Source organism: Physcomitrium patens, chromosome 22, assembly GCF_059467195.1.
Source record: "Physcomitrium patens ecotype Gransden chromosome 22, ASM5946719v1, whole genome shotgun sequence".
Classification (NCBI taxonomy): Eukaryota; Viridiplantae; Streptophyta; class Bryopsida; order Funariales; family Funariaceae; genus Physcomitrium; species Physcomitrium patens.
The window spans coordinates 11867471-11894095 of record NC_143431.1 but is presented as its reverse complement, the minus strand read 5'-3'; the positions used below and the strand labels follow the sequence as shown (position 1 = coordinate 11894095).

General features: G+C 32.0%; 2 long non-coding RNA genes and 3 other non-coding genes across 5 annotated transcripts in view; 3 read left to right on the top strand and 2 right to left on the bottom strand.

The window, feature by feature from the left end:
* LOC149986656 (uncharacterized) overlaps nucleotides 1-23678 on the bottom strand; it is a 56828-nt gene extending 33150 nt beyond the window's left edge. The window contains exon 1 of the long non-coding RNA XR_016500101.1: nucleotides 23617-23678. This is a non-coding gene — a long non-coding RNA (uncharacterized LOC149986656). The remainder of the gene's footprint in view (nucleotides 1-23616) is intronic.
* Nucleotides 1-23805, top strand: part of LOC149986655 (uncharacterized) — a 56948-nt gene extending 33143 nt beyond the window's left edge. Inside the window, exon 2 of the long non-coding RNA XR_016500102.1 lies at nucleotides 23648-23805. This is a non-coding gene — a long non-coding RNA (uncharacterized LOC149986655). The remainder of the gene's footprint in view (nucleotides 1-23647) is intronic.
* LOC112275407 (U5 spliceosomal RNA) lies at nucleotides 22654-22769 on the bottom strand. Its single transcript, XR_002967720.1, has one exon. It is a non-coding gene; the product is annotated as a U5 spliceosomal RNA (small nuclear RNA).
* On the top strand, nucleotides 23399-23472 carry TRNAV-AAC (transfer RNA valine (anticodon AAC)). The gene has a single exon. It is a non-coding gene; the product is annotated as a tRNA-Val (tRNA).
* TRNAF-GAA (transfer RNA phenylalanine (anticodon GAA)) lies at nucleotides 23476-23548 on the top strand. Its single transcript has one exon. It is a non-coding gene; the product is annotated as a tRNA-Phe (tRNA).
* Nucleotides 23806-26625: the final 2820 nt, after the last annotated feature.

The window sequence follows — 26625 nt, the reverse complement described above, 5'->3', positions numbered from 1 at the left end:
TCAATGTGAATTCCACCTTAGCATTTAATATATATTCTTCCAACACGCCTTTCAAATTTATTGCCGCTTCAATGTCAGAAAGTAGCTTATAAGCAATTGATTTGCCTTTATCTTTTGTCTCCTTTGTTTTTTCTCCCAATGATGCCGAGGTATCCTTTACAGGCAATTCTTGTGAAGCTGCCTCCCGAGCCTTGTCTCCTCGAGTTTGCCTCTTAGAAGAATTTTCTTCTCTAGTATCATCAAAATTTCCTCGTCTCTTTTCTTCCATCAAAGCTTCATGTTGGCTCTTAGCAATATATGCATGAACTGAAAGAGATTCAACAGGATTCTTCAACCTGTTCTACCTCGTATTGTAGCTACAGTCGTCAATAACGCTTCTCGAGGTAATTTCCCTTCTTGCATTGTAGAAACGGGAGAAGCCCAAAACTCACTAGTTTCTGTACTTCCACCAATTTCATCATCTACTCTAGCATCATAACTTGCACTTTCTCGTGCTGCTGTTTCATGCTCTTTTAGGTAATCTTGAACCAATGCTCTCATTCTTCCCTTGCCAAAATTGGTTTAAAGAAGATCCTCCCTATCTTTCAATACTATCTTCCCATCTTTCCAGCAAATAATTCTGTGCCGTATCATATTATTAAATTCATTGCAATCTTTTCTAGTGTGTGAAGCATCATCACACCAAATGCATCTTTGTACATATCCTTGTTTTGAAACATTCTTCGAATTATTTGTAGAAGTATTCTCTTTAAGTCTTGCCAATTTGATTTGAAGATCTCGCATTCCTCGTATAATTTCTTCCATTCCCATATCTGCTTTCTTTGATAAGGATGTCGAAGGTTGAACTGTAGGCATTGTCGGTGGTGTTGTACGTACTGGACCTTTTGGTGCTTGTACTGTTTTCGGAATATTGCTCCTATCCTTCCTCCTTTCTCTTTTCGTAAGCAACCCACCGCATCTTCAACGTTCTTCCACTTTGTTGTCAATCCTTCATCTTCTTCTTTGTCTTCAAGAAGGAATTCTAATTTCCCTTGCAATTCTCCATCAGCAGCTTGAAGAAATAGATCAACTTTATTGGGCTTCAATGTCAATTTTTCTACCTTTGATAATTGAGAGTACTGCCTCTCAAATTCCCTTAGTAGCTCTGTTGCTTGTAAATTCTTATTGGGCCGTTCAATCCATTCCAGATACAGCTTCTTAGTAACGCGATCAGCATCTTCCAAGAAATATTCGTCTTTCAATGCATGTAAAAAATCCTCCCATGAATTTCTATAACGATCCGTAATCGATGTAATATGGTCTCTTATCTCCAGTATCGTGGCAAGTCCAAATAGTGCAACCATTTTCTTCTCAGAAACCCGATTAAATTCCATTTCACGAATATAACATCTTAAATACCTTGAAATATTCCTCCCATCAAATTGATCAATTTTATTGACTACTGCTTGCAATGCTTTGGTTGCCAAAGCTTTCTTTCGATCATTGCTTTGTTGTTGCTGCATTGATAATGAGAAGGCTTGAAACATACTAGCAATAGATGGATCCATGTGCATACCTTGTCCTCTAGAAGAATCCCCACCAGAAACTCCTCCCAAAAATCCTTCAAAATTTTTATTTTTGTTTTCCATAAAATAATGATAAAATCAACCCAAATCTAATAACTTCTACCTCAAGCTTTCACGTCGGGTCACCACTTTTGTCGTATAAGATAATACGTCTGAAAACGAATTTATCTAGCTAAAATAGGGACCGTTTTCGTATTACGTGCTTTTCTGCTCGAGAATGCGCCGGGCATCTGGCTGTAGAAGGTAGTATGGAGATTCGCTAATAGTCAAGCAGTCTATCAGTTTTTGACTGTTGGAATATAAAGGACTGTAAAAATATATCATAAATCTATACGGATGCCATTCGACTACTCGTCAAAGTCCTTTTTGTCCCGGCCGGTAGGTCTCTAGACATTACAAAGAACCCCAAACAACCCAAACTGCTAATCTTTGACACCGCTTTATATCCACGATCTTGTATCCACTAACTATCTCGTTAGATTAACCCAAAAAATTTCATTCACTCCGCATACTCAATCCTATAGACACCCTTTTAATTCTTCATCACAGACGTAACTCGATTTCAAAAAACAGTCAAGAGTAATCAAACCCACTTCATTAAAAATCCCGAGTCACCATTACAACACTGACTTCAGCAACGATTGCCTCAGTCTTCCCAAATCCTATGAAGAAAAAAAACCCAATTCTCTATCTTCTTTCCCTGCCCGAAGCATGAAGCTAGCTCTCCCGATCCTTCAAAAAAAAAACTCTCCAAAAACTTATTCTCCCCTAACCTTACCCTCTGAATTTCTTCAATCTTCCGTCTTGGATCCAAAATTGGCTCCCACCGTCAGAGCTTGGATCCAAAATTGGCTCTCACCGTTAGAGCTTTCTCCTCCATTTTTATCTTTAAGAGATCTTTTTACCGAAAACAACGTTTCCTAAAATGACACAGAGAACATGACAGCCTGAAACAGAATCGCAACCCCGTAATCGGAACCACATTGAGTCGCCCGACCAATTCAGGTCTCATATTGGCTAAGAGTCCAGTAGTAAGTCCCGGATGTCCCTATAATTGGATCAAATTGGTCCTTCGCGTCAGATTGGTAGAGGCCCGTAGTAAGACCTGGATTTTCCCGTAATTAGACTGCATTGAGTTGCCCGGCCAATTCAGGTCTCATATTGGATAAGAGGACCCGGATTGGTTTCTTGAAATTGGATCCAATTGGCTCTTCGAACCAGGCTCACCCGTCATGTGAATTGGTCCTTTCTCTTCCTGCTGACTCCCGTTATTGAAATCGGATGGAGCATTTCAATATGCCGCGGCTGACTGTAACAGGGTGACTAAACCTGGCCACTCAATATTTGCACTGGAGTTGGTCGTTGCTTCTAATATTCGAGGTAACTGAACATTAATAAAAGTCCCCTTTCTTTATATTTTCATGGTATACTCGTGTTACAACACGACAACGTCCATATAAACCACAGATGTGTCCTATCACCAAAATTTCTTTTACTCCAAACATTGATTTTGTCCCCGATAAGGTTAAATGAACTTCTTCCAATCTTTTCAAAATCTTCTCACAATCTTCAATATGATCTACCACAAACTTCCTACATCCCTTTGAATCTAAAGTTTTATTCTTTCTTTCTTCTTCACATCCCATAATAGGTACATCATCCAAGAAAGATATTGTTATTTTTGGAATAAAATCTCTTAATACCTTATCCATTTCATTCATCATATGTGCTACAGAATTTGTAGCCCCTTGTGGTAATGTGCTCATTCTAACCAATCCTAATGGTATCTTCATAGTTGTGAAATCCCTACTTTGTATTGCCAATTGAAATTGATCATAATCTGAATAAAGATCACCCATTGAGTAGGTAGTTCTTCCAGCAAATGCTTCTACAAATTCATTCACAATTGGATTTGAATCCATATTTCTAATACTCACTTTTTTTACGGGTTGCATGTCTTGTATAAATCTCATTGTTCCATTGTTCTTTGGCATTGTAAACCATCGATTAAAATAAGGCACTATAGATGGTTCCAAAATTCCCATTTTAATCTTTTCATTGAGTAAATCTACTAACTTAGATAAATACGCTCTTGGTATTAGAATTGGTCACAAATTCCATGGTTCATGAGGAATAGTAAAAATAACCATGGGTACTACAATATTTGGATCAACACACCCAATTTCATGTGCTTCAAATGCAAAAGCTTTTCCATGATGTGAAAGCATATCCCTAAAACATTTTTCTTCACATTTTTTCAAAAATCCATCACCTCTAATATTTAATCCATCTAATGTAACATCCATAAATTTATATCCTATCTTCCTTGGATCTCTTAGATTTGGTGGTATCAATGCTCCACTTATCATTTCTTCACAATCACACGGTAGTGGCAAAGCCACTGGTTTGACCTTCTTTGCTACTGATTTATACTTAGTTTCAACATATACCTCTTGGCCACTTAAATTTTTCTTTAAATCCTTGAATTTTATCATAAAATTCTTTAGAATATACATTAATAACTCTATTCTCTACTTATAATCCACATTATAATAGATAATTTAATTCTCCTATAGTATCTACAAAATCTTCTTCTTCATATGCTCCTGAAATAAATTCATTTTCAACCAATTCTCCATTTTCTTTCAAATTTTTCTCAATATTTTTAATATAACATATGTCTCTCTTTTTCATTTTGTCAATAGTCTTAAAAGTCAATACACAATCTTGTGTCATCCCAATAAGTTTGATAGATAACAATTCTTCTTCTAAATTAAGCGGGAGCTTTTCTTTCTCTAATCCATTGCAACCGCACTTTACAATGGTGTGTCGTAAAAACCGTCAAGGTCTTCAAATTTTTCATTTGATATTGGTTTGTCTCTCAATTTATCATGATTTCTCTTATGATTAGCACAAACAGTTTAAAAATGAACTGCTTTCATCCCATCTTTGCTTCTTATGCTTGCATAAGCTGAACCATCATCCATTACTTTTGTTTCCATTCGTGTGGAAATAATATATGGTTGTCCCAATATAATAGGATATATAGACATGTCTTGTACAAAGAAATTCTGTTCATGAATAACATCTTCAATTTTCACTTTGATATTTGGACATGCTCCATACAAATCTCCCTTTGAATTATTCGTAGCTCTTATCATCCACCCATATTCAGTATCAATAGGCCATTTTTTCTTATTTTATAATTCCTTTGACATCAAATTGATCTCAGAACCATGATCAATTAATGCTACAACTGGTTCTTCTAAATTTTCTAATTTTATTAAAGTCTCTATTGTAGCCCTTGCCTAATGATTTCTAGAATAATGGCTAGAAGCTTGAATGACATCTTCTTTTTTTGCAAACCTTATTCGCAAGACATCTCCAAAATTTTATATTTCATCTTCTTCATCTTCATTTCTTTCCATTGCTCTTGTTCCTTGTGCATTCGATGTCATAGAGTCTCCTATAGATTTTCGTTTTCTCTTTATTGTATCAATAATAATTTCATGAAACTCATGCTTTGCAATTCCTAGAATTTCACCAATTATGAATTCAACCTTTCTACTTAAAATCCGCTCCTCCAATACCTTCTTCAAATCTGTAGCTGCTTCAATATCTGATTGTAATTTATAAGCAGGAGCCTTCATTTTTTCTTTTCCAATTTCTCTCTCTTTTGTAGAAATGTTCTCCATTGTCTCTTCATGAATAGAATTCTTTTCTTGTCGTGCTTTTTTCCTCCTTGTAGTTCTTTTTGAGGGCCCTTCATTATTTTTATCTCTCCTTCATTTTTCTTCTATTAATGTTTCATGTTGACTTCTTACAATATGAGCATGTACAGATAATCTATCTACTGGATCATCCTACCCAATAATTTGTCGAATGTTATTACCAACACGTTTTAAATTATCTCTAGTAAAATTTCTCCTTTTAGCATACCTCATTGCATTTGTCTACAAAGAACTAGATTCTCCTGGAAACTCAAGATTTATACTTAAACATCTACTAGGATCTGCTTCCACCCAATTTGTTGATGCTTCATTACTTGAGATTGTCTGCACTTTAAAAGTATCTCCAATAAATAACTTCATTCTTCCTTTAACAAAATTTGTTTCCAATTTTTCTCCATTTTCTTTTGAGTGTATCATACCATCTCTAAAAAAAACAACTCTTTTATGTAATGCCTCTATAAATTCTTCACATTCCCTCTTCGAGTGATCTATGCTATCACACCATATGCATCTATGTACTACACCCTCCATTGGCCTTGGTCTTTGTTTTGTTGATATTCTTGATGATTGAATTTTCTCTTTAAGTTTTGTAAATTTTATTTGCAAATCTCTCATCCCACGTATGATTTCATCAATTCCCATTTCTTCTTTCTTTGTTGAATTGATGAAATCATATATGGGATGAGAGATTTGCAACCTTCAATGGCTAATTCAAATAATTGAACCATCTTGCTTTCTGAAATATGCTTCAATTCCATTTCTTTTACATAACATCTTAAATATTTTGTAATATCTTTTCCTTCAAATTGATCGTTCTTGTCTACGACCGCTTATAATGCTTTGTTAGCCATACTCTCTTTGCAATCTTTAACCTGTTGCTCTTGTTATTGCATGAATAAGGTCAAAGCTTCAAACATGCTTGTGGAGTTAGAATCAAAATACATACCTTGTCCTCCAAATGAAGCTCTTCTTCCAACTCCACTTGAAGCACTATCCTAATTGCCTCCTTCTATTCTCTTTTAATTCCTTCTCCAAAATTCAAATAATAAAAATAATAATAAATTCCTTCCACCTCAAGCGTTTCACGTCGGATTCACCAAATATGTCGTAATGTGTGAAGTCTTGCTTGAGAATGCTTCGGGCACCTGGTTGTAGAAGGAAGAATAGAAATTGCGATAACAAAATCCTAATTCTAATAGAATATTAAAAATGCTCTAATTAGACTATAATAATGGTAAACAAAGGTAATCAAATTCAAAACAACTCAAAGAAATTTCAAACAAATAATAAAATTCTTAAAGAAATATTAGAATGATCACAAATATTACTCAAATATATGTCAATTCAACTTTAATTTAATTCTAGTTAAAATCCTATTGAATTTCACTCAAACTTTAGACCAAACCTAATTAAATCCTAAATCCTAAGTCAAATCCTAAACAAACCTTAAATCAAATCCTAACCAAACACTAAACCAAACCCTAATCCAAATCCTAAATCCTAAATCAAATCCTAAATCAAACCCTAAATCCTAATCCAAACTCTAATCCAATCCTAAACCCTAATCCAAACCCTAAACTCTAAACCAAACCATAAATCAAACCCTAATCCAAAACCTAAATCAAACCTTAATCCAAACCCTAAATCAAACCCTAACCAAATCCTAAATCCTAATCCAAACCTTAAATCAAATCCTAACCAAACCCTAAACCCTAATCCAAACCCTAATCCAACCCTAAATCCTAACCAAATCCTAAACCCTAATCCAAATCCTAATCCAAATCCTAATCAAATCCTAATCCAAACCCTAAATCAAACCCTAACCAAACTCTTAACCCTAATCCAAATCGTAATCCAAACTCTAAATCAAACCCTAACCAAACCCTAATCCAAACCCTAAACTCTAAATCAAACCCTAAATTGAACCCTAGCCAAACCCTAATCCAAATCTTAGTAATTCCTATGACTGTTTTAAACCTCAATATCTAATGAATAAACCATTGATCTCAATTCAAAATTTTCATAATTTTTAAAAATCAAGTTTAAAACAAGCACAAAAAACTTGAAGAGGATCGGTATTACCAAATTGACGAAAACCTCAAAAATGTGTTTGGGTGTTAGCCGGCCTCCTTCTCTAATCTTGATGTCAATCTTCCACAGCCAATTTCTCTTCATTGCGCCGTTCGATTGGTTTCAAATTTCTCATGGACATAGAAAAATAAGTCTCATACCTTCTCACATAAGTTTTGCTCCAATCCAACTACTAGATTGCATGAATTCTTAAAAACCCTCACTAGACCTAAAATTCTACTTTTTGAGACCTTGACCCGCTTAAACCTCAATATCTCTCATTTTAACCGTTAGATCGAGCTCAAATTTACAACATGTATTTAACACAACTATAATCATGAATCCAAAAAATTTCACTCGTAGATCTACAACAAAACTCTCGATATAACTCAAAAGATAAACCCTATTTTATTTCATAAAATCCAAGTCATCCGAAACAAACCTCTACTTTGCAAAGCTCTTACAAACTCATATCAACTCCAAATCACCTAAAATCAATGCCTATAGAAACTCTATCCAATATTCTATCAAATCCCATTCTCTGATCTGCCAAAGAGTCCCGGAGTCGTCGTCGAGACTCGGTTTTGTGCCTCAGGGTCTGATTTTGACCCTGGCTCATAACCGGCCCTCTCCGGATATCAACTTTCGTCTTCTTGAGGTAATTTTTACTAATTTGCACTTCAACTCCTCCCTATATATGTCTATATCCTTTATTTTTCTAATCTACCTTGTTTTGCCTTATTTATGGCCTTATAAAGTAAATAGAAGTATAATTTGTAAAAAGGCAGCATTAGCACCTTTAATTTTTCTATCCTTTTACTAATATCTATTTTTTCAAGATAATTTGCTACAATATTTTTGAAGTGAGATCCTCAAAACATGATATATTTCTTCACCCTTTCACCTACTAGTCATATTACATCACGACAACATGTTAATGAAGTTTTGGAGCAATATTTAAGATTTACCATTAACTACCAATAAGATGATTGGACAACTCTTTTGCCATTGGCAGAGTTTGCTTATAATAACATGATACATTCTTCTACAAAACAAACACCTTTCTTTACTAATTATGGTTATCATCCATGATTTGATACTTTTGACTTTTTAAAAGTTGATAATCCTGTTGCGAAAGATTTGGCGATGAAAGTGAAGTGAAAAGAAGCTCAAGAACAACAAAAGATCAATGCGGATGTCTATCGAAAAGAACAACCACCATTCCACTTGGGTGATAAGATATGACTACTTCGTCGTAATATCAAGTCCACTCGTCTTTGTGACTAGTTGGACTATCAAAGACTTGGACCATTTTCTATTTTTATACAAATCAATCTAGTTGCATATCGTTTACATCTATCAGAGTCAATAAAAATCCATCCAACATTCCACATCTCTCTTCTTGAACCATACAAGACAATGGATATACCAAGAAGATGACAAGTTCCACCTCCTTCTATAGAAGTGGATAATAATAAAGAGTTTGAAGTAGAAGAATTCTTAGATTCAAGGCGGTACCAAAATAAATTAGAATATCTTGTCCATTGGCACAGATATGATATTAGTAAATATACATGAGAGCCAGTAAAAAATCTTGCAAATGCAGCAAAGGCGGTGGAGGTTTTTCATCGATGACATTCATCAAAATCAAGATGAAAATCTTTTTTATAAAAGAAACAAGATCTAGGGAAGATAACATTCTACTTCAATCTTTGTTTATAGCTTCTTTGTAGTTGTGATGCTTAGGAGATGGAGAACCAACAACCAGCGGATTCAACTCAAGAGCCTTCATTTACTGACGTGTCAGATGAGACATTATGATTGTCACAACCTTCAAGACGACATAATCAAGATGAAGATCTTCAGAAACGACATGTTTTCATCTCGAATAGATGGCGAGATATAACGGGTTTGGTATCATGACTTTGGAAGGGACTTCCAATGTTTGGTGATTTTACTAGAGGTAGGAACAACTCCTGATGGTGTTCTAAATGTTCTGTTCGAAGGAAGTTATGAAGGCCTCAACAATGATCAAATAATTGAGTGGTCCTACTGCCTTGGTATAGGACACTATTAATGGTTGAGAGGCCCTATCAATCAACTTCGAAAAGAACAAAGATCAGAATATATGGCAAATACAATTTGTTGTATCATAGATTTCCTCAACATACAATGATCGTTCCTCGTGGAACTCGTCCCTAGAAGAGGAGGGAGGTTAATGTCACGGATCTACTCATGTAAGCCAGTAATTATATATATATAAATAAATAGAAGTAAGTAAAAGTAGATAAAAGTAAGTTAGATCTATAGTATTTGATATGGAAGCTTCCTAAAAGCTTCACAGACACTGCTTTGACTTTATAGGTATCTTTAATTGATTTTTTGGGATTAGAAACGTGGTCAATAAATTGGCCATGTACCACACATGTTGTTAGCTTGAAGACCAAGCTAATTATGTGGCCCACACGTAGAAAAACTTGCCTTGTAAGTCAAGGCATGTGTCCTACAAAGTCAACATATATTGAAGGTCCTATAGAACATCGCCATGTAGTCCCTAGTTAGATAGTATATATAGAGACAAGAGGGAAGCTTTCTTCACTCTTGTCAATTCCTTTCTTGTTTCTAGTCTAGTTTCAAGAGTCTTCATGTTTTCTAGTCTTTGGTAATAGCCATTCCAGTTTCTCTTTCAATATATATATTTTTTTATTTATATTTTGTTATCTTTCTTTGAGTGAAGGCTCATTTGTCTGAATTACTTTTTCATTGAGTTCTTATCCTTGATAGCGATCGCACAACAAACATGGCTCTATTACCTATTTTTAGAGGTTTTTTGGGTATGAATCTCAATCAATATTTGTCTCAATTTCTGATAGCATTCTAGCCAATAATAGAAGAACTGAAGATATTTGGTTACAATGGTTGCCAGCAACCTTAAAAGACATGGCATTTGAATGGTACAACTGTCAACAAGTTGTTCAATTTTTCAATTGGAAAGCATTGAAGAATATATTTTTAATCTATTTTCGCCCAATTGGTTTTGAGGATCAACTTTGAGAAAGATTAATGACTATCAAAATGGATCCAAGAGAGGTAGTAGAATCATACTATGGTTGTGTGGTAGATACACTCCGTAAGTTGCCAAATCACCAAATGCCAAAGGCTTTTGTATTGTCAATATTAATCAATGGATTGTACCCACCCGAACTAAAAATATTTGTAAAAGAGACTTAATCAAATACGATAATTACATCTCTTACTAGAGCCAAGGTTTGGGAGGAATGCCATTATGATAAGTTTTTAACTGCAAGTGCCACGATGATTCTAGTTCAAGGCAGCTATCAATATTTGACTTGGAACGGATCAATGGGTAGTTATCCACATGTGTTAGAAACAGTGGCCAATTCCAGTGCCAATATTCAGAGGCCAATTAATGTCATCCCATTGCAAGCTATACCACCGAACATGACAATAGCGTATGTTCCATATTTTCCATATCAACAACAAGCGCCAGAGTTACTAACAATACCAGCCCCAAAAGATTCCAATGAAACCTTGTTATTGAACTTGACAAAGAAAATGGAGGAAATGGTCATTAATATGGCCAAGGATAAAGAGAAGAGGCACAAGCCTACCAATATTAGGACCAATGTATGGTGAAGTAATTGTAAGGGCCATGGTCATTTGGTAACAGAATGCTTTTCAACTTCACAAATGATGGATCAATGTACATTTTACGGAAGAAAGTACTTAAAAATTAATTGTTGGAATTGGCAAAGGTAACAACAATTCAGTAATCAGACCATGATCCCACCAACTTAGTGAGAAGTCATTAAGTTCAAACAAGAAATACGTTTGGATGGAATAGAAATCGATCTAATCGACAAACTCGAGCATTCAATAACTTTCAAAGTTCCAATTTTAATCAAAGGTCTGCATCAAACTCCAATAACTATGTTAAAGAGCAACAGAGGTATCAATAATATGCTCCACCAATGTCATCAAACCAAATACCCTCCTTACCAATGGGACAACCAGGATCATTTTTTAACCCTACATAGAACAAGCCTAGTAGGTATATATCGGTAGAGACATCCAATATGCCTGATGAGGGTACAATAAGATCACTTTGTTGTTTCTGTTGCAGACAGATTGGTCATTATACTAATGAATGTCTCAATCTTAGAGCCAGTGATGATTATGCGTCACTGTGTGGAAATTACAAGCAGTCAGGGCATACTTATTAGCAATATAATGCTCCATTCAATTTCAATAATCAGGATCAGCAGATCCAAAACTAAGGAAAAATGGAAGAGATAAATCAAGGTCCTCAAGATTCTTTGATAAATTGGATGGAATGTATCCAAGCCGTTCTTACCAAGAGTTAGAAAAAAGAGAAAGGACCAATTCAATATTTGGATGAACTTGATGCGAAGGGCCAATTTGATCCAATTACAGGGACATCCAATCCAGGTCATAGTATGGGCCTCTTATCAAGTATGAGACCTGACTCGATTGGGCAACCTAATGAGGTCTCGATTACGGAGGCTTCGATTCTATTTCAAGCTGTTTTATTCTCTACGTAGTTTTTTGAAATATCCTATCCATTGAAAGATCTTCTTGGAGGTACAAATTCCAAAAAAACTTTGGCTATTGTTGTAATTTCAAGTCTACGATGGAAGAATATCTTACCTCTCGGAGTTAAACTCAACTCAATGAAAAGAAAGAAGGCATTGGAAATTATCTTAAATATGAAATCATATGATATTTTGAAGGATCTGGATGCTATTCGACCTTCTATTTCTATGAAGCAACTTCTAACTGTTGCACTAGAGTAAGGTTCTACATTGAATTCATTGTTAACACGACATTGGCAATGCAATAAGAAAGTTTGTAAAGTCAGTTTGAATCCTGATCCAAGTGCACCAACCATCGATGTTTTGATTGACGGTGTTATGATCTCGGGTGTTCAAGTGGATGGTGGTTCCAGGGTCAATTTAATAAATGCTGATACAATGAATGCTTTAGATTTGGAATACTTAGTACCCACAACATTGTTGTTAAGGATGATAGGTTATAGCCAGGTTAAACCAATGGATATTTTACGGAGTGTTCAAACTATAATTATCGATATTACGTATGGAATCAACTACATTATCTTTTGGTTACAACGATCGACTTTATCGTATCCAATTTTATTGAAATGATCCAGGTTTTTTCAAGCAAAGGCCAAGAATGATTGGAGTCGAGGTACTTTGACAATTGACAAAAGTGGAGATAAAATGGTGTTACAAATGTACCTAGTATACTATCACGGAGAATTTCAATTGCCAACATGTAAATTGACATCGGACGATGAACTTAACTCAGATGATAATGCAGTAGCACTAATTACGGAGGCGTCCGTGGAAGCAGCCCAATATCATGGAGTGGTGTACCAATGTGGCGGTCCGGGGGAGTACTTGATATACTTGCTAGATTCAGAAATCTCTACTAAAGTTAATATTGATTGGATGACGAAGTATGATATGTACCATGTGAGTGCCCTGGATATAGGATTCAGTACTTTACACATGTCTGATTTTTAACTAGCACCGGGATTGAAATAAAACATCGCCGTTGCACCTTTATGTCAAACTATCAACTTGGCAACCATAGCTGAATCTCAGATAATTAAGATCTATGAAGATATTAAGGAACAGGAGTTGATCTACTAAACAGAATTTTTCTTGCATCATAAATCAGCTTTTGCTTAGACTTATGATGATCTAAAAGGTATCCTCGCTGAAGTTTGTGAGCATCATATCATTTTAGAGGAGAACGCTAAACCCGTACAGCAGAGGCAACATCGCCTTAATCCTAAATATTTTCTCATGGTGAAGGAGGAATTGGACAAGCCTCTTGCAATTGGTTTTATTTACTCGGTATTGAATAATGAGTGGATTTCTCCAATTGTCATGGTGCCGAAAAAATATAAAAAAATCCGAATTTGTCAGGATTTTTGAAAACTTAATGCAGCCACCAAGAAAGATTTCTTCCCATTACCTTTCATGGACAGTATGGATAACATGTTGTTATTATCACCAAGTAGTAAAAGAATAGGAGTGGAGCATCAGTTAAAGACATTTTGTGGTGTTGTTTTGGGTTGGTTGGAGTGCCATTTTCTTGTGTTTCTTGTATATTCGAGAGTAGTAGTTTCAGTTAAGAGTTAATAGTGAGGAGTTGGTTACAAGTATCAATTGAAGATGTTCAAGAATGGATGAGTCAACATTAGCATCAATTGGAACTTCGTGATGTCCAGATCTTGAAACTAAAGGCTGAGGTCAATGAATTGGGAGAGTATAATGAAATAAAATAATAGTATAATAAAATAGAGTAATAGTCCATAGAATAGTCAATTGAGGAGGATGGATGATTGATTTAGTTATTAAAAGTGGTTAATTATAGGATTACGGTTAGAATCTAGAAATCAAAAGCAATTATATAGAAGTTGTAGAAGTTTGTTGGAGTGCCAGATTATGATAGTCATGAGCCAGGATAAGCTTGGTACTACTTCTTTGTTTCTTTGTGTTCTTTGTTATTGAAGAGTAATGGATAGTTTCTGAATACTGAGAAGTGAGTCTATGGAATAAATGAGAGATTGATTTATGAGTTATTGATTATGTAATTGGAGTACTGAATGATTGAATTATATGAAGAGTTATTGGAAGATTATGATTGTTGTTTATTGAGAGCTATGTGTGTTTTGGACAAAAGAAGTTGGTGATTATGGAAATTTTGTGAATTCAGATTACTGGAGTGAAATCTGTTATTCCTGGTGTTTGATAGAAATTATTGTGTTTTGAGCGATTTTTTGAGAGTGCAGAGTTATACACTGTTATTATCAATTGATGAAAGAGTATTATTACTAGGAGAAAGCATTATAGTATTTCTTAGTATTTTAGTGGTTTGGAATACAGTTAATTGTGTTATCCTAACAAATAAAATTCAAGCACTTAGTCTTTCCTTGTGTTCAAATTCTCCTATACAAGTTTATTTTGAAAGAAATTGTAGAATAAGTAAAATAATAATCACACTTAGGAATCAGCGTTCGATGGTTATAATGTAATACAGGAGTTGATATGTGTTTCAACTTGTTTTAGTTGGAGTATGTTTTATTAGATGTCAATATAAAGAATGCTTTACACATATTTTCTTTTTTTATGTTTTATTAATCATTTATGGTTATAACATCTGTCTACCTCAAGAAATTATTGGTGATTGTTGTGTCAAGGTAATGTTGTTTATGTAAAATTTATATTGATGTAATTTATTCCTATTTTTTTCCTATTCCTTCCTACTAGAATTTTTTTTTTAATTTATAGAATATTTTTTATTTAAAAGATGGTTTTTTAAAAATTATTATTTTATAATTGTTATGTGAGCCACTTAAATTGTGAAAATCTTTTTTTTTTCTAAATTAAAGATGATTTCTTGATAAGAAATATTTATTATAAGTAAATAGTGAGATGTAAAAAGTTTGGTAGTATGATTAATTAAAGGAATATTTGTGCTTGATGATATTTTTTTAGATTGATTTTATGTTAAATAATATTTTAATTCTATTATTAGAATTTTATTATATAAACTATAATTATTGAATATTAAGTAGTAATTAGGTTAAATTATGAGATTTTATAACTAGTTATATTTAGTATTATAATTTTTTGATTATTTTTTATATAATTATTAATAAATAATGTTTCATTTGAACTATTCTATAAATTAGTAAAATATTTTAATTCATTTTTTTGTGTAATCATTTTTTGAATTTTTCTTAAATATGCTAGTTTTACAAATTATATTCTTTGTGTTCTCTCAAATATTAATTTCTTAAATAAAAGCATTATCACAAATATAAATATTTCTACTTAACTTTTTCTTTATTTTAAATCTAGATTTATCTAAATATTAGGTATTTTTTATTAAAATAATCATGTTTAGATTTTCTTTTATAAAATTATCTATAGATGAATAAGTAAAATTATGGCTAATTATAAATACTAAAAATATAAAATTAGATAAAAAAATACAAATCTAAAAAAAATTTATATTACTATTTGAATTAATTTTTTTTAATGTTAATATGTTGAATTACAATTCTTACAACTTAATATATAAAAAGGTTAATTATAAATTTCATATTATTATTTTTTTTCTATATTTATGTATATATATATATATATATATATATATATACATAATATTTTATTTTGATTGGATCAAAGTTTTTATTTGAAATCAATTTTTTTTTTTTTTAATTATACACATTTTGTTCTTATTTCTTTATCCCATTTATACTTTTTATATCTTAAAATATTCTTATTTTTTAATGTATGAATTATCATATCTCTAACAACCAATGCTTTTAGTTGTGATGTAGTTATGAATAAATTAATCTTAAATAAATTTTATTTATTTATTTATTTTAATATTTTTTTCTTTGTAAATAGAAGATTTTTTTCTTTTTTTAATATTATTTTTTATTTTTTATCAGATATATCTTAAATTGCATAATATATTGTATGTGTGATTTAATCTATAATAATTTCTTTATTTTATATTTTAGTTAATGATATTTTATGTGAATTTTCTATATTAAAACTATAAAAAATTTAGAAAATTTAATGTAATAGTTTTTACTACACATGTTAAATTTTTTTCCTAATCATGGAAGTCCAATATCATCTATTTTTTTTTATGATTTATTTTTAATAAAAAAAGAATTATTTCTAAAATAGAATATAAAATTTTAGCTCGTTTCCTGTTTATTTATGAATTATCTTTTATTTGTTTAAAAAATAGTATATCTCATCACAAAGTATTAAGCACTTTCATTCATAATCTCTTTTATATCATAACATCTTTACATGTTAAGTATATTTCTTTTAAGATAAATCTTAAGGATTATAATATTTTATAAATATTCAATTTTTTTATAGTTTATTCTAATGTACAAAACTAATCTTTACCTCATTTTAACTCAATAATTCTATAAATAAAAATAAAACATCATACCTACTAATTACTATTACATATTTATGAATTATACTACTATATTATATAAAGCATCTTTTGTATTAGCTTTAATATTAATAATGTTTTATTTAAATAATTGCATCAATCTGGAAAATAAAGCTAATATATATATATATATATATATATATATATATGGATTTATTTTATATTTTAATGCATAATTATCCTAAATTAGTTTCTTTTTTAATATCATCTTTACATTATTTTGATGTATGTCTTAATTTATGATTATTTTTTATGTATTTTTTTGTTAATTACTTATTTAGCTTTAGATACAAAAGTTTTATTAAAATCTAATTAAGCTAGTTTTGAGTATATTATTAAAAACAACCTTATTATTTATTTTACAAAATTTATCAATTAAATTTCTTTTGGTGCAAAAAACTTACATTAATGTTTGTAAATAGTGTATAAATTTGAATATTATATATTCCTAATTTGAATGATATACACTATTCATAGTATATGGCTCTTTGACTATAATACATACTATATGTGGAATAGTGTAAATCAAAGAGAATGATCTAAAAAGACATAGGTTTTGATTTTTCTATCAACATTTTATTTTTTTCTTCCACTCAATGTACTTTGCTAATCTCCATATTAAAATAGACAATACAAGACAACATACATAGTAGATACATTGACCATCATATAAATCAAAGCTATTTGCACACTTTTAAGGTCTTTGTGATCTTATTCCATTCTATAATATAAGGCAATGAGATATACAAGGATTGTGTGGTAACAAAATTCAATAAGAGGAGTTTGTACAAATACCCCTTCAATGCTCACAAAGAGCATCAAGATCTAAAGCTTGCTCTAATGATTTTTTTTAAAAAAAATATAAAAATTATCAAATAAGACCATCTATAACTTCAAAATTAAAACCAAAAATCAAAAACCATTATATGACAGATTGTAGCCTCATTCCACTTGAAGTACATGCTAAGGTCATATTTTTTAATCATGAATATATCTTCTTGAAAGTGGATTTGGATTTAAAAAGAGAAAAATAAAACATATAATTACAAAATAACAAATAGTCTTGAATTAATTTATTGCTCCATAAAATATTTATAGGAAGAATTAGAGAGATTGAAAATTAAATAGTTATCTAAATAATTGAATATGGACTACTATGAATAGATATATAATAATATTGAGAAATATTTAATATTCTAGTGCATTCAAAGTACCTTATTCCATAAATAAAAAATATACTATTGATTGTTTTACTAATAGATATGGATGTACAAAATTGCATGAAAAAAAAGAACTTATAAACTACAATTTGCTAGATTTTTGTCATAAATGAGGTAATGCCTCTTAAAGAAACCTTCAATTAAATAGTTCCATGAAAGTATTTTAAACAAGCTAAAATTTAATCACCTCTTACATTGTATTTTTTATCTATTTAATTAATTACAACTTTATTTTTCTTCCAAATTCTTTTATGATTCCATCAAATCGTACAAATCCATCTCTCGTCTCACAAACTTATACTCCAAAATAAAAAACCAAACAAACACAACAACAAATCTTACATACCATATTCTTCCTTTTTTTCTATCATCAGCTTCAATTCTTATGTACAAATGAATTAATTGTGTATTTTTAAATTTTTATCATCTTGGTTAATTTATTATATTGTTTCTACTTTACATTGTTATGTTACTTAGATCATTATTGATTGATGATGGAATAGTGATGCATATATATTTAAAACTAATGTGTGAATATATCATTACACATCAAGTATATGTATTTATGCACTATAGCTATCTTTGTACTTTTCTTATTAAATTTCTTTAGTCAAGTGTGGGATTCTTGTCTAATTGTAATATCAAGATTCTAGTAGGTATTAGTTGTGATTGTATTACAAATTACATTGTAATTTAGTCATGCGTGGCATTTTTTGTTGGAAGGTAAGTTGAATTATTAGATGTTTGTCTACATATTTATCTCAAAATTTTAATGCGTGGCTCTTCATTCAAATTTTAGTGATGGTTGCTATCTTTCTTAAGAAGGATCTCAATTTTAAATAAGTAATAAGTTACTATTAGTCTTTTAGGTTTAATTGGTATTTAATTTAACTAAGTATAATAGATTTTTAATTGGTAATCATGAACTATCACGTCTTTAGCTACTAAAAAATTTAGGCCTTGTATAAATATCACAAGATTTTAACCAATAAAACCAATGTATTCATGGCTAATTCTTTGATTTCCTTATTAAATATAAATTTTGCAAAGTCAATTTTTTTGGATTTTTTAGATAATTTTTTTCAAAGATAAATATATCTATTAATAGTATTATTATGATAATTAGAATATTTTTTTTAAATATCAATTATTAAATAAATACTTATATTGTGTCATAATTGGCCACAATGCAATTTTTTGTTCATTATATGAATACTTTATAGATAAATCTTTGAGAGAATTACTTCATATTTAGGTTCATATTTCATATTGATATAGCATTGACACTTGCAGAGTTTCTAGTATCACAATATTATCAATTTTTTTTTTATTACCTATTATAATTTTGTTTGAATGTGGAAAAGATAGTAGGGATGAAAGAAAAGAAAAGAAGAAGCAATAGGAGTAGGAGTATGATGGACAAAAAAATAAGTTCTAATTAATATTGATGCAAGAAGACCAAAAATAATAAGAGAATAGAAGGCATGTAAGCACAAAATTTAGCAAGTTTTTCAATAGATCAAGATGAATATTATGTAGTAGATGATTATGGATGAAGTTGCTAATAATAAGAAAAAAGTATTAGCTTGCAAAATTTATACCTTTCCAACTAGCTTTTATTGTAGCATAAATGTAAACTATATAAAGACTAATTGATGGTAGAATGACTATGAAAATATTATAGCCATCATAGCAAATTAAAAAAACATGATCTTCATCAAATACTAATAACATGAAAAAGAGAAGAAAATATTGTTAATAACTACTTGTAGTCAAGGATCTAAACAAGGAAAATGATAGAGTGTTTGTATGAAAAATTGATAAAGGATTTTGATTGGTACCAAAAGGTAAGAATAAAGTTTTTTTAACGTTTTTAGTTGAACTTGAAAAAGACATCATCAATAATATTAAATATTTTGTCTTCCACTCTCAATACATTAGCAAAGATAATGCCAATGTGGAAATGATTCACTAGTATTGGATACAATTCTTTATAGATAACTAAAATATAATATAATAAGTATAAAATAATAAGCTCATGATCAATGTTATTCAAATGCCACTTATCAAACTATAAATTATATGTCATTCGAGATTGTTTAAATATAAGTCATTAAATATTTTATAAATGATATTTTTAATTGATTTATGTCACTAATATATTATTATATTTTACAAGAAAGTTTCAATCAAGGGAATTCAATATGAATATTAAAGCATTGCATTTTGTAAATAACATAAACAATATCAAAACTCTTGGCTTATAAGATTATAACAATGTTAAGTATGTAAATATTGTATTTAAAAGAATAGGAATGAAAATGGTTATTTTTATGACTTGTAGTATGTATTTTTTAACATGTGTATTATTAATAATCTTTTAAAATAAAAATTATTCCTATCTAATTTGAGATGTACTAGATAATATTCTTTAGGTATCTTATTAATTGATTATAAAGGGCTTTGTAAAAAAAGAAGTATGGCTACAATGGCTTAATGAATACCATACTGAACAACATAATTTCTATACCATTAATATGAATAAAGTATGAATTAAGTGCTTATCCAACTATAATAAGAATAACAACAATCTAGAGATTTATATGAGCTTTATAACACTAAAAGCTAATATTATTAAATTTAAAGCATTTGCAAATAACAATGTCTAATTATAAAACAACTTTTTGATTTCTAACGAAAATAATGCTAAGTCAAACCTATAAAAAGTAATATAAGTTCAAAGCTAAAAAGACGATATTTGGATTGATATATCAAAAATGATCAAGTATTCTAAAAAAGACATTCTTTATTAAGCTTGTAGTAGAAGCAATCAAATATGACAATTCAATGAGGGATGAAAATGGCTCATATATGCACTCAAGGCCATGATTTACTCAAACATTTTGCTCAATATAATAAGGAAGTAGCATATCAAACAACTCTTGTTACAAAAAAAAAATTATTAATGCTAAAAAAAAATATTTACTTTGATGATAAAGTTATGCTACCTATAAAGATATATGAATAACTTCAATACTAATTTTAAAAAATAAAATGAAAATTAACTTAAAGGCTTTATTCTCTAAAACTATCCCATGGAGAGCTATTCTTTATACCGACCTACTAATCAACTAGAAATACTACCATACGAGAGGCTACTATCTCTTAAATCTTTGAAAATTGAGAAAAGTATCAAGCTCTATTCAACAAAAGATCAAGACTGCCCAACAAGTAAAAGTTTCAGTTCTATACATATAATTCTTATCATTATTTATTTTTTGTTTAGGTTTCAATTTTTGTTGCATTGATTGATTCTTGTTACACAAGATGTTATCAATGCCATCAAAGTATTTATTTATTAAGTTTGCAAGTTCTTGAAATTAAATTTAACAACAAAAGATCAATTGCTTGTAAAATCTTGGAATAAATTGTCTAGCAGAAAGATAGAAAAGTTGCTCAATATCATACCAATTTCTTTCATGCATTGATTGTTTGGATTATTTGAAGAAGCAACCATGTGATAATGCAATTGACATGTTTTGACATTTTATGTGGACTTGTTGGTTATTTACTTCTATTTTTTAATAAAATACTTACTTAGTATTAAAAACAATTGCTTCATCTTTATTTTGGTTAGGTAAAGTGTTTTCTACTTGTTGAATTTGTATATCCTATGTCAACATAGATAGATAAACAAAATAAAGGCCAAAAAGCCCCTATAAAATATTTGTTATATTACTACTTAGTTTTAATAAGGCTCAAAATCTTAATCACAAAATCAAACTATTTTCAAGCTAAATCTCAAATATATAAATGTTATCTTTTTAATTTTGATTTTATTTTATTTTACTCTAATTCTTTATGATAACTCTAATTACTTTATTCATTATCATACAAGATATAAAAGAATAACCTACAATTCAAAATCCCCTTCTAAGTATTTTTTTTATTTAATTTATTAAGTAAAAATGTGCTAAAATAACACATTTTGTTTTAAAAGTAATTATTTTTAGACTTTATCTTCTCTACTTTATTCTTTTTTCTTACATCTATCATTTATGTAAGTTGTGAAATTATATCAATCATAATAAGGGCAAACAATCATAAAATGATTATAATATTTGATATTGTTAAATGTTTTATTGATGAAAGTTTTATTTATCATTATTAACATATAGTTTTGGTGTTGTTGTTGCCCTCATATTATAAATATGAACACCAAACCAAATTGGAATGAAGATAAAAATATAACATTTCAAAACTTAAAAACAACTCTATTGTTGATTTGAATTCATTGTTTAGCCAATCTTTTATGAGGATGGTGCATTTGAATTTCACATTAAAATGCATCATTATCATACACTAAAGCAAATGGTGAATACCACTTGGTTTCAAACACATCATTATTTTCCAGGCACTTGTACCCTTGTACCCTTACAACATATTCACAAAATCACATAACCATCAAAATGCATTATCAAAGCATGCCTCTGCCATTAACCCCACCATACAGAAGAATATGTACACTTGACAACGTACCATCCACTGAAGAAATTTAAAACAAAAAAATGGAACCAACAAAAACATTACAAAATTATAACAAGAAAGAAACGCTAAAAAGGAATAGAATAAAATAAATGACAGGGTTCTATGCCCTTGCAACGTAATCGCGACTGAACCATGATCGGCGGAGTGTGGCCCCAGGACCCGAGAAGAGAACCGTAATCGCACGCAGCTTGCATCCAAGTGCAACAGTCGAGGGTCCGCTTCAGCATGCGGGAAAGAGAGTGAAGGGCGTACCCCTCAAACACACGCCCTGTGGATTCAAGTCCGCAGAGAGCATAGGTGCACACGAACTCTTCAAAATCAACAGGGACAAGATCGCCGAGGCGGGTGAGGGCCAGAAAACACGAACTCGGAACAGGGCGCCAAGGCCTAAACAGGCACCGGCGCCTAGAAGACACCGCAGTGGGGGTAAGTTATCCGGGTTGGGACTTTGAGATGGATGGGCCCCCGCGAAGGGGGCAGTCCAAAAAATAGAGTATACCGGTATGTGTACCCAGCGCACGGTATTCTTTAGTAAAAGGCGAAAGAATAGTTCGCTCTGAGCTGAGCACCCGGCTCCTTCCCTGCTCTCGCCTCCGACCGCGCTCCAAATACCCCAGTCGCAACGGATTCCGCACCACCCATATGGGTTATCTGAACCCCTCGCCCGTGACCCGGCACGCTCTGCCATCATTCCGGCGAAGCAGCACAGCTGGGGTGAGATGAGAGGCTCGCGACGCGATGCTGGCTGATACCCGTGGTCGCTCCTGTGAGGGGGACGGAAAGCCCGATGCCGTGCATCCAGAAACTCCGTTCCCCAAAAGAGGAGCAGCGTGTTCCACGCAAGTCACAGGGGCGTCAGGCCCTCGATCCGCAGAGCCAACGGGTTGCGCTCGATGGCAATGGCAGAGGCGTCACATGGGCATGACACTTGACGATGTCCGGTGGTGGTGAGGGGTGGGTGACGTAGGTGAGGTTTTGTGCGCGCGTGAGGTGCAGCGCAGAGAGGAATGGCTTCCGCTTCGACGCCGGTGCTAGAGTTGGCTGGGCATCAGCGGAGCACTTGTTGAGTGCGGAGGTGTGTGGTGGGCGTTGCAGTCGGCGACGCGAGCCCAATGTGTGTGTGAAGTGCGTGAAGAAGGGTGTGCAGGTGAGGGTGACGGCGGAGGGGGAGTTAGAATGTGGGCGGCGAGCGGCGTGCATGCGAGTTTTCGTGGTGTAGTTGGTTATCACATCAGTCTAACACACTGAAGGTCTCCGGTTCGAACCCGGGCGAAAACATGTGCGGGGATAGCTCAGTTGGGAGAGCGTCAGACTGAAGATCTGAAGGTCGCGTGTTCGATCCACGCTCACCGCACCGCATTCGCATTTTGTATTCCCTCTTTGCGCCATCCCGCACGCGCACATGCCTTCCTCGCCCACAACATCACCGCACCCTGGCACAGCGGAGGTTGAGGTTGCCCCTCCCCGCTCCCCACTCCCCACTCTGCTCGTGTACCTCACTTCACCCTCCTCCGCGCCTCAGCATACTCTCCCACTGCTACGCTTACTTTTCCCACCCCAACATGGACCATCACACAAACCATCCATGGCATTCCAAATCTCTCTTACCAACCACATCACTCCTCCTTCCATTCCTCTCCTATCCCTCCCATCCAAACACCACCCTCTACACCCACTTCCTCCAAGCTTCCAACACTCATCATGGCAATGGCCTCCTCTACCCATCTTCCCATAACAAACATATTGTATACATCTCACCTCCATCAAATGAAAAAAACAAAAATCTCCAAGATGTCAATGGGCTCTCAAATGGATGTATTAAGTTCACATTAAGAACATTTTCTAGAGATCTTTGAAGCAAATCCCATTCAAAAAAACTAAAAAATCACTTGAAGATAATATAGTGTTAAACTAGATTAGCTATTGCTAAAGACAAGAAGATTAAAAAGTCTTGAAACAAGACTAAAGACTACAAAAGAATTGATAGGAGTAAAGAATGCTTCACTCTTGCCTCTTTATACACTCTTAACTAAGAGCAATGTGGTAGTGTCATATAGAACCTCCAAAACATGTTGACTTTGCAAGATACATATTTTAACTTACAAGGCAAGTTTTTTATATATATGCTACATAATTAGCTTATTTTCTAAATTAACTAAATATTGTTAAGTTATTTATGAAGTTTTTAGCCTATAAATCAATTATAAATACATATAAAGTCAAAGCAACATCTACAAAGCTTTTTTAAGAAAAAAATTATAAATAGAAATATTTTTATTTTATTCTATCTAATAATATGAATAAATATTTAAATAAATATGCATATCTGTGAAATTATCTTCCTTTCTAGAGATGAGTTCTTTGAGAAGCAGTCATCATATGTTGAAAAAATCCAAGATGTAAAAAATATAATTATGTGGCAAATATGCATATCTGTGACATTATCTTCCTTTCTAGAGATGAGTTCTATGAAAAGTGGTCATCATATGTTGAAAAAAATCTAAGATGTGGCAAATTATATTTGTCACATACTTTGATTTTTGTTCTCTTCAAAGATAGTTGATAGGTCCTTTTAGCCATTGATAGTGTCCCATGTCATGACACAAAGACCTCTTTGTTACTTGATTGTTATTCAGGTCTTTGTAATTACTTTCAAATAAAATATTTGAAATACCATTTGGAGTTGTTTTGACTTTTAATGAAATGACTAACATCAAGAGTCTCTTCTAAAGTTGTGCTACCAAATAAAGAGTATCTTACCATCTATTTGAGAAAAGATGTGTCATTCTTGAACATCTTTATCTTGATTATGTAGTCTTCAAAGTTGTGATAATTGCAATATTTTATCCGATATGTCAACAAGTGATAGCTCTTGAATTAAATTTACTAGTTTTTGATTTTTCATCTTTTTAGTATCACAAATACAAAAAAGTATCAAACAAAAGTAGAAGGTAGAATGCTATCTTTTCAATATCTTATTTCTATTCTTTGTCTTGATTTTAATGTATGTCGTCAATGATAAACTTAAATTTTCTTTGTTACATTTATAAGATTCTTTGTGGACTCCAAATACAACTATTAGCAACCTATTACATGGTATCCTTCAACGTCTTTAAGGTTTAGGTGGCTCTACATCTCGGATTATCTCCACAAGCTATTTGGTTGAGATGGTATGACCAACAAGGTATCTATCTCTTGGCTATCTATATCACATAAAGTATACAAGACTAAAAGAATATAAACAAACTATAGTTCTAAATTCAAACTATTGACTTATACAATTTTAAACATTTGAAAAAATTGCCTCTTCAGAGGCTGCCTCATCTCCTTCTCTATGAGGCCAAGAATTAAGAATCTTCATGGTGAAGCCATCTTATTAAGCTAATGTTTCTCATTTTGTAGCTTTTGATTTGGATGACTGTCGTTGATAGAACTTTTGAACCTCCATTTGTGTATTTACAAGGTTGCCAATTAATTTCTATATGCAATCATTGATATCATATCCGCACCAATAGACTAGATATTCAAGCCTTCCATGTCTTATCCTTGAATCTAACATCTCTTCTACCTCAAATTCAACATGATCATTAATTTCAACTATAAGAAGTAGTGGTTGTCTTTGACTTGGTATGTTTGATTCTTTATACTTTTTCAAAATAAAACATGAAAGATATGATGAATCTTCATGGATGAATGTAACTTCAAGCAATAAGTTACATCTTTGATTTATTTCTGAATCACAAATGGTCCCAAGTTTTAGTGGTTCAACTTATCACATGGCCTGTTGGTTTTTATATTGCATCAAAGAAGCCACATTTTGTCACCAACTTAGAACACAAGATATTCCTTCCTCAATTTATCCGCCACTACCTCATAACATTGTAGAGTCCTTTCTATGTGAGTCTTCATGGTTGCTTGAAGTTCAGCCATTTTCATAGTAAAGTTTTGTGTTGTTAGATTTGTCGACTTTGAAGGCTCTATCATATCCAACTTTAGATGATGATCATAGTTTGAGTATAATGGCATTTGTTGCATAGATGCATGGATTGTCTTATTATATGTAAAGTCCACTGATGACAAGTAAGAAGTCTAGTTGTCTTGTTGATAGTTGATGGTGCACTTCAAATATTGCTCAAGAATTTGATTGATCTACTCTGTTTGGCCATCAATTTGAAGGTAGAAGGTAAAAGATAGGTTGATTTCAACCTTAAGAATTTCATAGAGTGCCATCCAAAACCTTGATAGAAATTGTCGCCTATAATCTGACCCAATGTCATTTGGCTACTTGTGATAACAATAGATATTATCAATAAAGAATCTTGTCGTCTCTTTACCAATAATTGACTTCTTGCAAGGTATAAAATGTGCCATCTTGGTCAATCAATCAATAACTATGAAGATAGTATCAAACGAGCTAGATAGTAGAAGATC